Here is a 16,279-nt window from a genome sequence, read left to right as displayed (position 1 = left end):
CATAAAAAAAAAAAAAATTCAAGCCCGAGATCATGTAGGCAACCTCTTGGGGTTATGACCCATCTTCCTCGTAGTGCCTCCTTTTGATTATAGGAGGAGAATAATACAAAACTATTTAAATCACCGTTCATTCATGAACTGATTTACCACATCAATACAATCCACCATTTTTCTGTAATTGGATGGCAGAGATCCAATGCTGATAAAACAAGAAATCCTAAACCATTAGATCCTTTTTTTAGCAAAAAAAAAAAAACTGCCTATTTTTCCATCCATCAAGCATACAATCGATTGACCTCATGTTCATAATTTCCATTAGCCTAAAATCCCAGTCTGTTTTGCCCACCAAAAGATACACATGACTTTGGCCTTGCAGCAAGGGTTGCACGCTATAGGTTTCGAACTGCACAGCAGAATTTCATTGGACAAAGCTGCATAATCGTGGATCTGTCTTCCTGGTATAAAAGCATACTGCGAATCATAAATCAGTTTGTGGACAATGGGTTTGAGTCTTGAGGCCAGAACTTTGGCAATGATCATGTAAGGAGCCCCTAACACACTGATGTGCCGAAAGACCTCAATATGGTTTAGCATAGATATGCTTGGGGATCAACACCAGGAGAGAGAAGTTCATGGCTCTTAGAATCCATCTGTTTCGATGGAACTCTTTAAACATATGTTGGAAATCTAGCTTGGCAGCATCCCATGGGTAGCTGTCTTCGCCTGGCGCTTTGACATTTGATATATAGCTCCCAAACTGCATCACGAATTTCCTTAAGCGAGAAAGATTGCTGCAACATTAGTCGGTCTTAGAGGTCGAGCCAAATGAAGATGGACGAGGACAGGTTGGGATTTTATTCTAAGGTCCATTGATAGAAACAACAAAATAATCATTGACAAGGGACGCCCGGATCTAAGAGCTTTTTTGCTCATGCCAACATCGTGGCCGTCTGTTTTGTATTTTGAAAAGTTAAAAAGTCAACCGAACAGTTATATGCTACGTGGCATTCATCCAAAATGCAAACAGACAGCCACGATGTTGGCATGAGCAAAAAATTCATGTTCAGCATAACCTGATCTGCTTCCGGCAACCGGCTGGCTGTCCCAAAAAACCTTGTTAACCTCTTGCACAGTTTTTGTAGATGGTCCTTTTGTAGAGTTTTGTAATTTTTTTGGCAAACAATCTTGCCACATTAGCGAGGGCAGGGGTGACTAGCCAGGGCTGATATACTTGGACATTACTCATGCAAAACATGTCGGCTGCACAAAAATACACTCATCAAATACAACATTCCTAGATATTTTAATTTTTTCTGATCCCCTGCCCTCACCCTGTCTCAAAATCTTACCCTCCATTCTTGCACGGGTTTTGATTTTAACCTCTATCCCCGCCTTCATTCATGTCCTCTATCTCTGTCCAAATAGGACGAAGCGGGATGGGGCCCTATTTTCCCTCGGTCCACTGTTATCTCTAAAGGAGGATCGGAGACAGGGCGATCAAGGCAAGGCAGGAATCGAGGACCGGGCGGGAAAAAGCATAAGTCCATCCCTACACAGGTTTTGATTTTAAACTCCATCCCCATTTATTTTACGTTCTCCATCCCCGATCCAAACAGAGCGGCGGAGCCTCGTTCCCCCCAATCCTCTCCACTGCCAGGGTCTGCCAAACCCCAACTTGCCAATCAAAAAACAAAATGTTAAACCATTCATTTACAATGAGCAGCAGTACAATTTTTAATCTCAATATAACTTTATGTGGTGGGACCAAATAGAGAGGCAGAAAGGATACACTTGGAGTTGGTTAAGGGTGGGGTTGATGGGGCCCATTCTTTCTGTCACACTCTTACTTGGCTTGGAATCGCTAACAAGTCTACTCTCTTTCAAAATCGATCAAAAGTACCGGACAGGAATGCTGGGGAATCGTGTGGATTTTGTGGTTACACTGGGTGGCGTATTTTAGACCGTTAATAATGCAATGCTGATTCTTTTGTATTCTTCAGTTTTCTTTGTCTTCTTCCCTTTGAAGCATCCGAATCTCAGTTATCAAATTATTTTTTTTCTTTTTTTACAAATCGGTCTCATCGGCAACTGGTATTAAAATCTATTACAAGATTGTCCCCAGTTTTAGGCCTGCACAACGAACCGGGCCATCTCGGCCTCAGCCCAGGCTTGGCTCGTCTAAGCCCAGTTCAAAGCTCGTCTGACATAGTAAATGAGTCAGGCTTGGACATGACCTTAGGCTCGGTCTCGTAAACAAGCTCAGGCTCAGTCAACCTATTGAGCTTGTGTAGAATCGGTCAAGCTATATATATATATATAGTTAAATCTGAACAACGGTTCAGATGAACCTTAAATGAAAAGGGGCATTTAGTCCCTTTTGAGTTTCGACCTTGACGGTCGAGTGTAGACAGCCATGAGGGCTCTCTCTTTGCTCCAGAGAGTGGACGATGGAAGCCAGGAGTTTCACAAGCTCAGCTTCTCTCTGGCAAGACGGTGACCACAACGGGAGCCAGAAGTGACTTTCATCAATTTGGGCACCTCTTCAGTGAGGCGGGAAAGGCGATCGGGCACCCTGCAAGGCTGCAACAGTGGTTCTCTCTCAGGTTAAACTGGAAAGCTCTCTCTCTCTCTCTCTCTATCTCTCTAACCCTCAGAAATCCCTAGTTGCTTTTTTTCCCTCTTTTTTCACTTTTGTTTCTGTTGGATAATTGGTGTTGGTCGATTTCTTTTTGTTTTTGCTTCGTTGGTACAATTCGATTGACTGATCGATCGATCCACTTCATTTTCGTGGTCGAATTTGGTTGGTTTCTTTGAGCTCCCAATATGCAAATTAGGGTTTCATTGGGTGGCCTGGATGGCGAAGAGGGTTATATGTCCCCCCCCAAAGACGACTGTTAGCTATAGTGCGTGTTTGGGGGTCCCAATGAGCACACATATAAAAGCTCATGGGGCGCCTATCCCCGTGTGTGTCGACATCAATTAGCATCGGAATTCGGTGCAATTGCAAAGACTTAAGTACCCTTTCTCGCCATTCTTGCCATGAAACAATGGTTCAAGAAAAGAACAAAAATATCCTTCATCTAGAAAATTGAAACGACGGTGCGAGAACCTCCATCTAGAAAAGTGGAATGTTGGTTTGAGCTATTCTTGCCATGAAACAATGGTTCAAAAAAAGGACAAAAATGTCCTCTATTCAAAAAAGAGAAACGACGGTTCGAGATCCTCCATCTAGAAAAGTGAAATGTCGATTCAAGAATGATGTTAACTCTTCAAAGTCCAAACGTTCTGTTTTCGCCCTAAGCAGTAAACTTTTGCACCATCTGCTGTAACATGAGCTCCCTTTGACGACACACCCTTTATCGTCGTCTGTTGCCACCTGACCCTCTTTTGTCGTCGTCTGCTACTGTCAGAGCATCCTTTGTTGTCGTCTGCATCGGAGCACCCTTTGCTGTCATCTACGCAGTGGCAGTATTGTTGCCACCATCGGCTGCGTTTACCTTCTGGGTGTTTCTCCTCCACTGTCGGATTACCAAGGTTTTGTTATGCAAACAAATCGATTTGTAAATCTGAATGCTAAATCTTATAACTGGGTGATCGTCTTTATGCTAAATAACACATATTTTCATACTGAAACAAATCAATTTGTACCTATCCACTTTCTGGGTGTCGAAAAATAGTTAGCACGATTTGTTCTTATGAAGGCCAAACATTTCAACAATATGTAATTATGAAGGCTAAATTTCTACAACGATTTAAACGTTTGAAGCATGAATGATTTATATATTTAAATCAGTATATGTTCGATGCAACAATGATTTATATGTTTGAAAAAGAATAATTTAATGAAACTATCATGATTTGTACTTATGTTTGATAAATCGTACAACAATGTTTACGTATGAAGCCAAACATTACTACGATATGTACTTATGAAGGTTGCGATTTATACAACGATTTGTAAGTTTGAAGCAACAATGGTTTATACATTTAAAGGACTAGCGATGCGTATTCATGAAGTTACCTTGATTTGTACTTAAGTTTGTTAAATCTTACAACGATGTTTACTTATGAAGCCAAATATTGCGATGATTTATAATGTTGGTGATTATTTAACGAATGTGATAATTTGTATTATTATATACTTGGAGAGACAGTTGTAATATATAATGATGTAGTTAAATTTATGTGTTGTGCAGGTTAGCAATGTCTAAAGCTCATCAGACAAAAAATCCTCCGTCGTTCTATGGGATGACTATTAGAGAAGTTATCTGCTAGTCTCATCTATATGAGCATTATTAAAGGTACCAAAATATAATAAAGATTAAGAATGATAAAGATAGGGACAAAATGTTGAAATTGTATTATGTAGAGGATTATCCATCAGATATTAAGGCTAAAGAGCAAAGGAAGAATGAGGAAGAACTAAAGATGAAGAAGAAGATGAAGGATGACGAAGAGAAGGAAAAGCAAAGGAAGGAGGAAAATGAAAAGCAAAGGCAAAGGAAGAAGGCGAAGGAGAGGAAAAGGCAAAGGAAGAAGGAGGAAGAGGAGAGGGAAATGCAAAAAAAGAATAACGAGGAGGAGGAGAGGGAAAGGCAATTGAAGAAGAAGGAGGGGGAAGAGAAAAAAAGGTAAATGATGAAGCAAAAATATTTTAAAAAGCAAAGGAGGATAAGGCAAATGAAGGAGGCAGAGGAGAGGGAAAGGCAAAAAAAGAATAAGGAGGAGGAGGAGAGGGAAAGGCAGTTGAAGAAGAAGGAGGAGGAAGAGAAGGAAAGAAAAATGATAAAGATGGAAGAGGAAAGGTAAAGGAAGAAGTATCAGGATGAGGAAGAGAAGGAAAGACAAAGAAAGGAGAAGGAGGATGAGGAAAAGAAGGAAAGGCAAAGGAAGGAGAAGGAGGACGAGGAAGATAAAGAAAGAGAAATGAAGAAGCAGAATGAGGAAGAGAAAGAAAGGCAAAAGAAGGAGAAGGAGGACGAGGAAGAGAATGAAAGACAAAGGAAGGAGAAGGAGGATGAGGAAGAGAAAGAAAGGGAAATGAAGAAGCAGGAGGAGGAAGAGAAGGAAAGGAAAAGCAAAAAGCAGGAGGAGAAAGAGAAGAAAAGAGAAAAGAAGAAAGAAATTGAAAAGTAGAGGACGGAGGTGAAAAAGCGAAGGAAGGAAGAAGTAAAAAAGCAAAGGAAGGCGACAGAGAAACAAGAAAAGCAGAGGATGGAGGGAGGGGATGAAGAGCAAAATAGTGTGACAAAAGTGCGTAAATCAATCATGTCTATCACGATTTACTGTGATAGGTACTATTGTGATAGCGATTAATGTGATAGTGATTATTGTGATAGCGATTACTATGATAGGTATTACTATGTATAGCGATTATTATGATAGTGATTACTATGTATTGTGATTATTATATATAGTAATTACTGTGATAGAGATTATTGTGATAGCATGTGTGCAATGATTATTATTTATAGTGATTATTGTGTACAACGACGTGTAAAAGTATAAATGAGACTAATTCATAATTGATACGAATAATATGCTATTTTGTGTCACAGGGAGGTCAGAAGAGAAGTAGAGCACCAGGTGAAAAGCTCGAAGGGCGGTGTCAGTGGCCTGTAGTTCTGTCGTGCTATGGTCATCTGAGTGCATATCAGAAGGATCGATTACGAAATATGCACTTCGGCGGCCTTCTGGACCAGCATTATTTTGAAACATGTTGGAACACCATGACCCACCTGATAAATAAGTAGAATCATCAAACGAACACATTCCAGTTTGATTCTTTTGAGATCACCATGACCCTAAAAGATGTGGTATGAATTACTGGCCTTAAGTGCCATAGAAGTGCTATCCTATTACGGGATTTAAACTATAACGCAAGAGAAAAGTGCATGGCCCTTTTAAGAATGTCGATGTACGACTAGAGTCAATGTATTTCTGGTGGAAGCAATTCCACATCGATGAAAGTTTCTTCTTTCTATAATAAATGGGAAGGCCGGTCCGCTATATGTGCATCTGAAAGAGCTGACCAAGAGTTGCGCAACTTCCTTCTTTATTTTTCGATTGTTCTGATTTAAGAATAAGTTACTTGTGGTTATAGTTCCTGAAAGACTTAGATGAAGTTGACAACTGGGCATGGGGTGCTACTATGCTCGCACACTTATACAGTCAACTTTACCATGCGAGTAAGGGTACGAAAACTGTCGGGGGGTTTTGGCCATTTGTTAAGGTATTTGTTTATTACATATTTAGTACTTATAGACTAAGCTCGTTGAAGGTTGTAGTGTTACTAACATATTATTTTTGTAGGTCAGGGCGTGATAGCATATTGTCGCATTGCGATTTGTGCATTTCCAAAGATCGGTCGGTGGGCTAGAATAAATGTCAAGGAGGATAATGCTAAGTTTATTTTAGATGGTCTACAATTAAATAAGGTAAATGGTTTAAAATCATTTACAATTGTTTCAGCATTTATCATTCATTAGTATAAATCGTTGAAATATTTAACATTTTTAAGTAATTATCGCTGCAGGATTTTGTCTTTGTTAGTACAAATCGTTATCGCTTTAGCATTTAACATTCAGTACTGTAAATCGTTATAATCGTTTGCATTCTTAAGTAATGATTATTACAGAATTTTGTATTCCTTAGTACAAATCATTATTGCTTAAGCATTTAACTTTCAATACTATAAATCGTTATAATCGTTTGTATTAATAAGTAATGATCATTGTAGGATTTTGTATTCCTTAGTACAAATCGTTATCCCTTAAGCATTTAACTTTCGTTATTGTAAGTTATTGTAATCGTTAGCATTCTTAGTAACAGTTGTTGTAATATATTTAGCACTCATTATTATAAATAATTTTAATATTTAGCATGAATAATTGTCTATACCTAAACCATAATCTCTAATGTACAGGTTGTGTGGAAACCGTATGGAGATGGTGAGGATGAAAACCAAGAGCTTGTTGCTGAGGGTACGAGATTGTCTGACCACGATATTTGGTTGTTTAGCAATTATGAAGCCGAGTTGCAGCATGGTTGTTGAGTTCTCCTACAATTCGGCTTGAGACCGTCTAGCCCAAAGAAGCTTGTGAAAGTCAGAAGGAAGATGAATAGTGGTGGGGCCAAGAATGTGAACTGACATAAACACTACAGAGAACAATTGGATAGCTGGAACAAAGGAGGTGTCTGTGCCATAGTGTATAATTATAAAGAACGATAATATGATCTCAACTATTTTCAAAAATATTGGAAACCCATGCGTCGAAATATTGAGATTGAGAATATTGAGAACCCATGCCTCCCTCTTGTCTCTCTTCGAATGCAAGATGCCTGGGTGTACTCCGTGGGTAGGAAGTACTCTCTGAGAGGGCACATAGGAGCTTCGGATTCTTGGTCCCCCATTTTGGTTCGGTTCTGAGGAGAATGTAAAATTCTCTCTGGATCCTCAACGAAAGGTTGAAGTGGGATATCCAAATTTCTGCGCCCTTGCATACATTGGCACTAAGTCCAGATGTGTGCAACCTAGCCTAAACTATCTAACACTCTAACTACGTAAATAGAAAAGAAAAACAAGAATTATACTAAGTACAATTAACTACGATAAGCATGCTTAAACAAAATTTAAATAACTGAAATAAATTTACCCTAAGTATGCTTAAGTACAGAAATAGAAATTCACACTATGTTATCTAGAACTCACCTGTCTAATCGCTCTAGAAGCATGCAAATTTGTGAATCCTAAATAAGCAGAACATGAATCCTATATGTACTTACTATGTTAATCCTATATTTACATGCTAATTCTACTAACTAGAAAATAAAATACAATTAACTAACTAAGCAAATATCAACAAATTGCAAAGTCAGAAATAAAAGAGTATATACGCCATTCCCCAGCAATGGTGCAAAAAACTTGGTGTGCTTTTTAGCAATGGTATTTTTAAATCATTATTTTATCATTAAAATTGTTTAGAAAATTGCCAACCAAGTAATAATACCGATTTTCCACGGAAGTGGTGAGTCAGATCGATCCACAGGGAATAGGATATACTCAAATTAAAACTATGATTGGCACTTTATTGATATTGAACTTGTTCAATTACAGAGAATATTACAATAAAAAGTAAGTTGAACGAGAATGAAAAAGACATTATGCAGTGACTTAAGCCCGCAAATGCAAGGGCATTTTCATCATTTCATTGATGTGACGATCTACCACTTGGATGAGATGCTCATGACTTGCAACTTAATATCACCTGCATGACACAAAAACATAGTTAGTAAACTACGTAAACAATTAAAACAACTACGTTTATGTTAATTTCTAAAGGTAACTAGTAATCTAGTTTATTCGTAAAACAAGAAACTAACAGAGTTAATGGCCTAAACTAATTATCCTAACACTAAAATTAACTCTGGATTAATATTAGAAATCTAATAAAACACTTAAACACAAAATTAGAAAAACTACGTAAAACAAAAAATGACTATTTTGCCCCTATGCTATACGAAACCCTAATTTCTGATAGGCAGTCAGAAAATGAATCATAGATGGCCTAAACAAAGTCCGATTGGAGTGATTTTTGTTGCATTGAATTTCTGACAGAATAAAAAATTTAGCGAAACTTTCGGATCCCGAATATCACTTAGTAAGCTCTGTATATAGGTGTCACAAATTCAAACAAAAATACAAAATATACCTATCTAGAAAATCTAAAATTACGAGAGGCAAAACCATGACAAAATAAACCCTAAAATGTTAATTATCAAACTAACACATGTGTACACTAATTCTAAACCTAATTATATTGATAACCTACAGAAAATGGTAATATCACAACGGAACCTCTTCTCACAATTCGACAAACCCGGCTAGACACGCGGTTCTAGCTGATTTTGACGTAGAAGTCAAGAAACGTTGCGACAAAGGTCTAAAATGAAAACAAAGACTAATTAAATTTAACTACACCCTATATCAAACTAAACACTACTTAATTGAACTTAAAAATAAGCGGAAAACATAAATCGAACAACTATGCTAGAGTTTAGAAAATACCCTCAATCGACTAGAATGATTCTAGTCGATTTGTGGGATTTGAACCAATCAACTGCTAAAAATGCTAACCATCACTAAGAATCACTAATCTAAGTTATCTAAATTTCTTAACATACTGCATACTAACTAATTACAGTATAAACACCTATTGGCAATATGAATTTAACTGAAGATTAATAAAACAAACTAACTACGCAAGGCTAAAATCAACTATCATAGAACTAATGCTAATTAAATCCAACACACTCTAATACTGATATAACTCACACATTATCATGCAAATTAATACTGGACTACAGCCAAACAACTGATACCTACTATCCCTTATTTAAACTAAACACCTAACTCGTCTAGCATAGAAATAAAATTAATTAATTCTAACACAAACCACACTAATTACATGCATCAAAATTGATGTCTTCTTTTAAATCGTTGTAATTTTGAAAAGATTTTTAAATGTAAAACATGTGAAAACCAGACATCAAATAATAAAAACCGGTTCTCACTAGTGGATGAGACCGGGTCGAACTCAGGGAACGGGAATATATCGTATTCAAGTACACAAATCTAAACTAATCTTTATTGCCGAATTATTTGAAATGTAAAATATTCAAGAAAAGTAAAGACAACTAACTATTACAACAAATGAATACCCTTCGCAGAGGGCGTAAAGTGCAATATTTACAAACCCAATTAAATTCCTAAATCTAAACTAAAAAGTAAAAAGACTTTATTCTTCGTACTTCGCGTGTCGTGTAATCACTTCCGCTCCACTCCTGTGCTATCCTGCACAATGCAAATGAACACGAGCAGTACCAGAAATAGAAGGGAAACTATACTAAATTGACTAAATGCTGGAAATATGAAAGAAAGCAATCTAACCGACTAATTACAATGCAATTTAATTCTAATTAAATCTACTACTAAGTAACTAATTAACTAACAGATTACTTAACTAAAAAAAACAGGAAAATAAAGAAGAATTAAAAGCATGGAAATGACATATAAACTAAAAAAAAAACAGGAAATTAAAATGTAAAGAAAATTTAGCAAAATGAAAAGTAATATTCAGTAAAATAACAACACAAACAGAAATTTTTGGAATTATCAACCTGCAATAAAAAAACAAACAAACTATGAACTTACTGAAACTAAAACAACTAATGCAATCAGATTCATACTAATGATACACCGCAATGAATAATAAAAAAAAAACAAAGTGAAAATGCAAGTAATAAACTGACATGTGAAAATGAAAACGCAGAGGAAAATCAATCCAAAACAACTATATGTAGGAAATCAACCGTAGACATCAAATAGACACAGAACAGCAATAAAAATAAAACTAAAGAAAGACATCAAATAGGATATTAAGAAAAATGACAGAAAATCAACTAAATTGAACAAGGAATCAATGCATACCAAACAGGGAAATCAAAATATCAAAACAGAAACAGGAATTCAATGCGCAAAAATCACATAAAAAATCAGTAAAATGAAATCAAAACATGTAATCAGAGATGAAAAATCAAAATTAAACGTAACAGGAATGAAGTTATCCTAAAAATAGAAAACAAACAGAATATGCAGAATATAATCTACTATTTTTATTTTTCTTTTCTCGTTTTTTTTTTAATTTCTCTTTTTATTTTTCATTTTAGTTTTACAGCAATAGTAATAACACAAATTAGAACTAAAGAAGAAAAACAAGAAAAACGGAATTAATGGAAGAAGAAGAAGAAGTTAAAAAAATAAAAACAGATCGGAAGAAGAAATAGAAATGCAAAAGAAGAGGAAGTTCTAAAGAAGAAGAAGAAGAAGAAGAGGAAGTAGAAGAAAAAAAATAAAGAAGAAGAAGAAGAGAAGAAGAAGAAAAAGAGGAATCGAAAAAAGAAAAGATCGGTTGAAGAAAAAGAAGAAGAAGAAGAAGAAGAAGAAGAAGAAGAAGATGAAATCGGAGGAAGAAGAGAAGGAAGAAGAAGAAGAAGACGATCGGAAGAAAAAGAAGAAGAAGATGAATCGGAGATGATGAAGAAAGAAGAAATTGAAAGAAGAAGAAATAAAGAAGAAGAAGAAGTAGGAGAAGAAGGATACTCAGCACTCACCGTGAACCTGAGGGAAGAGGTGTTGTGGCGACCTCCACCACCGCTGCCATCGCCGGAATAAGAAGCTTCCACCACTGCCGCCGGCTGGAAAGAAGAAAGGAAGAGGAAGAAGGAGAAATTAGGGAAAAAGTTAGCCACCGGCAATGGTGGAGGGAAGAGAGAAGAGAGGAAATAATGGGGAAAAGGGGAAAAACGGCTTCAGCCGTGAATGAGAGGAGGCGCCCTTCCACTCTCTGTTTTTGGGGTTTTTAAAAATAACGAACCGGCTGGAACCGGTTTGAAACAAATGCAAACCGGTTCAAGCCGGTTTGTTTATTTATTTTTTTTAAAAGCAAACCGGGTGAACCGGTTTGTGTTTATTTTTGCAATTTTCAAAAATCAAAAACTATATAAAATTTTCAAAGATTTAAAAACAAAACTTATTTATGAAGAACTAAAAAAAACTATTCTAATTTTTTTTCTCTTTTTAAAAAAAAAAACAAACACTTAAAATGAAAAAAATATTTTTCTATATTATTATTTTTTATTTCATTTTTAATTGCAAACTAAAACTAAACTACTATGAATATAACAAAAACTAAAATATGTATAAAAATGTAAAAATAAAACTATTTTTCATGCATTTTCTATTTTTAAATCATTTTAGCACATCTACTCAAAAACTAACATAAAATTGGGTTTTTGAAACATTATTTCATAAAATCATGCATATTTAAATGTTAATAAACCCTGAATTATATGCATGATCAAAAATCTATGAAACAGACCTAACAACATCTAGATTACTTCACTACAACAAGTAAATGAACATACTGATCTTGCTAAAACAGAAATTATACAACACTTAACAAGCTACATTATTCTTTGCAAAACACCTCACTTACCTAACTTGAAACACCATCTAAAACATGCAATTTCTTAAATTACACTAACATCTAATCAAACTTAGCAAAGGATCAAGCTCAAACTAAATTAACTCAGAAAATATGCTAGCATTTAACAGAAACCTACTGTTCAGACAGACGTCAAACAGAAATTAGCAGCTATGCCCTTAACAGCGAAACACCCAAACTTGAGTGGGCGCCTTCTACCAGATTCTTATCAGCTGGCAGAAACACATTCAGAACAGAAAAAAATATTCAAACAATGAGAACTAACTATAGAACTTAACGTAACTAACATCTACTCAAATTATGCTAATTAATCTGAAATAAAATTCTAAATCACAAAAACGCTGCAGCCGGCTAGAAGTACTCTAGCCGGTTGTGCGCTAAATGGGAAAATCGATTCCAAGAAATCAAAAACGCAAATAACACCACAAATACAAACTAAGACTCAATTTACGTGCTAGTTCAAGCACGGACAGACCTATTCTAAGGCTGGAACAGAAAGAAAATCACAAACAAATGAAAACTAAAATCACACGCTGGGTTCTATGCTAAAAGAAATGGGTGAGAGAAGACGAACCTTATGGCTGGCCGTCCGACGAATGAGGAGGTAGAAGAAGAGCGGTTCAAGCTGAGCGAGAGGCACCATCCACGCTGCTGATGGAGCTGCTGCCACGGTCCTGCTGCTGCTACTACCGGCTGAAGTGCATCTGCGAAGAAGACACCGATTGAAGATTGGGGGAAGGGAGACACCGGCTAGAAGAATCCGGCCACCCAAACGTTGTAGATGGCACAATCCTTGGGCAAGGCGTTCCACATGTCTGCTACCCTGCACAACACAACAAACAACAGTGATATGGTTAGCAAAAGAAAGAAAAAGTAGAAGATGTTGAGGAAGGAGGCGATGGCACCAAATGGCGACTAAGAAGGTTGAAGGAGTAAAGAAAGAAAGCAATGGAGGAGAAGAAGAAGATGGATTGGAGAAGACGATGAGTAGGAGAGGAAGCAAGCTGGGTGGCACATTTCCCAAAGCAATATCATGCCATTTAGGGCTGGGCATGCGTTTTATAACAAATCACCTTTTCTGGAAATTCCAGAAAAAGGATTAAAAAATACTTTTTAGCTAGGCGCCTATTTTTGTGGGGTATTTAGCAATTACTTTTCAAAATCAAGTTTGGGGATGGATTGGGTTTGTTTTGGGTATATTTTATACCGATCCAAAATCCAAATTGGTTGTTTGGATCAGATCTTGACCCTGTTTGCCCCGAGGTCTGAACCGATGCACTGTAAATGCGATATCTTTCTCATTTTAACTCTGATTTGAACGAAATTCGAACCGTGGCTCAATCTTACCTAAATGCATCTAAGTACGAGTTCTAAACCTATAAGTGATGTTTTTATGGGTGAATAATGTGTTATCTTGATGTGCAATTCATGCATCATCAGGTCTGATTTGGGTTGGATTTGATGAGTTTTGTACTGATCCAAGATCCAAAAAGGTAGTTTGGATTGGGTCTTGACCCAATTTGCCTCGAAGTCCGAACCCATGCACTAAAAATTCAATAACTTTCTCAAATTAACTCTGATTCAAGCAAAATTCAAATCGTAGCTCATTCATATTCAAATGCATCTAAATATGGGTTCTAAACCTAAAAATGATGCTTTAATGCATGAATATTATGTTATCTTGATGCGCAATTCATGCTTCATCAAATACCCCTATGCTAGAACGATTGCTAGTCCCTAGCAATTTACACTACCCCGACTATGAGAATACGAACTAGCCAAATAAAATGCATTTTTTTTTAACTAACTCATTTTCGTAGGAATCACGGTTGCATTCAGCTTATGCAACAAGCCCTTTTTAAACCCTTGGGTTACCCCAGTGGACGAGTAAGGTCTTGTGAGGGTTTGCAGCAATGCTACCGACAAACATCAATGTCATGCAGAAATTCAGATTCTTTCTCAAAAAGGTTAGGCAATTTAAGAGATTAATTTTTAGCATATACTTCATGTAATTTTCATTTTCAGAACATATTTAGAGATTCTATGCCTCCACGGTAAAAACTTTGCTTTTACTTTTCTAAAAAATGCATTTATCTATGATTTTTTTTCTCAAAAAATCATGTCTTATCATGTTATTGTTCATTTTTCATCACTTATATGTTTTCTGCATAGTTTTTTTTTCATACTACCTCTAAGCAATGAATTTTTTATTAAGTTTTCATTCTTTTTCTTCTTTGTATTTTCAATTCTTCAATTCTTCAATTCTTTTCTTTTCTTTCACTTTATGGCTTGCATGTGGTCAACTTTTATGCCCTGTGCAATGCCAATATCTTTTTATACTTTTTCAATATATGCCAAAGATATTGACTAGGACACAAAAGCAACTTCCTTTATTTACCTTTTTGATATGAGACTCAAGCACTTCAACTTGTGTTTGCTCTCAGCTACTAAGAATCACGAAGATTTTCACTTTCCTTTTCGATATAAAATTCAAGCGCTTCAACTTGTGCCTGAACTCAACTACTAGAGATTATGAAATATATCCAAACAACCTAACGCATGCCCTTTTACTTTTGAGCTCAAACTTTTTCTTTCTATTTTTCATTTGCTTAGTAGTTTATTTCAAACTGTACATATGTACACTTTGTGATTCAAAATTAGCTTTTCACATTCAAATACAATCTTTTCTTTGAACTTCACATAAATACTCACTTTTTTTGCTTTGTTCAGAAAAAATTTCCTCATGGGTCTTTTTAAAAAAATTTAAACTGTCAGATTATGTCAAAAGCATTCATATATGCTAAAAAAATTTATGAAATGCCTAATTTTATGAGTTTTAGCTACCTAAACAGGATAAGACAAAACAAATAGTGTATATCTCTACTAAAACCACCCCCCATGCTAGAATGACATTGTCCCTAGTGGCATGCAAAATGTAAGAATGCAATGTAGATGCACACTAAAGAAAATAACATAAATACAGAAGAAATGATAGATACAACCTAATGTGCGTAGGGCCTCTGTAGTTGATGATTGACTTGATTTCGCTCCACCACTAAGCATATGCAAATGCCTAGTTTTTAGTTGATCTCGCCAATTATCCACTTCTAAAGTTGTGTCCTGCGTCTGGTAACCTATACTCACACACTGATTGTCAGATAAGCCTGCATGACACAAAGCAAATGTAAGTACAATATCAAATAACTAATAAAAACTGCTGAAACTGAAAATTCTAATCCTACTATATACATATACTACATCATTCCACTCAGACTGTATTCCTTTGTGAGATCCCAAACCTCGCACTCACCGGTCTGTAAGGCATCTGAAATGTAGAGCTTTAGTCTTTGCCCATTCACCTTGAACGTGTCTTTGGTACGCGGGTCAAATAAAGTCACTGCCCCATGTGGAAATACTTTTTTCACAATGTGAGGTCCATCCCATCATGACCTCAACTTTCTTGGGAATAGTTGCAAACGAGAATTAAATAGCCACACCTTTTGTCCAAGCTCAAACACTTTTCTGACAATGTGCTTATCATAAAAAGCCTTAGTACGAGCTTTATAGAGTTTGGCATTCTCGTATGCATCATTCCTAAGCTCATCTAGCTCTGTGAGCTGCAAAGAACGCTCTCTTCCAGCCTGGGTCATATCAAAATTAAACTTTTTAATTGCCCAGTAGGCCCTGTGTTCCAACTCGACAGGGAGATAGCATGCTTTCTCGAATACAAGACGATACGACGACATGCCAATAGGGGTCTTAAATGCAGTCCTATATGCCCACAAAGCATCATCTAAGCCTTGGGACCAATCCTTGCGGTCCGGGCAGACTGTCTTTTCTAAATTTTGCTTGATCTTTCTATTCGAAACCTCAACCCATCCACTGGTTTGGGGATGATAGGGAGTGGTGAATCTATGGTTGACAAAGTATTTTCTCAACGGAGAAGCTACTTGTACGTTCCTAAAATGCTTGCCACCATCGCTAATCATCGCACGTGGCACACCAAGGTGACTAAAGATATTATGCTTAATGAACTTAAGCACGACTCTATGATCATTGGCTTTGGTTGCCACTGCCTTGACCCATTTGGACACATAGTCCACCGCCACTAAGATATACAGATTGCCAAATAATGGAAGGAACATACCCATGAAATCTATGCCTCAAACATCGAAAATCTCTACTACTAAAATCGGGAGCAAGGGCATCATGTC

Source organism: Nuphar pumila, chromosome 14 (assembly GCF_984573655.1).
Source record: "Nuphar pumila chromosome 14, dmNupPumi1.hap1.1, whole genome shotgun sequence".
In the NCBI taxonomy this organism is placed as follows: Eukaryota; Viridiplantae; Streptophyta; class Magnoliopsida; order Nymphaeales; family Nymphaeaceae; genus Nuphar; species Nuphar pumila.
This window is presented reverse-complemented; position numbering follows the sequence as displayed.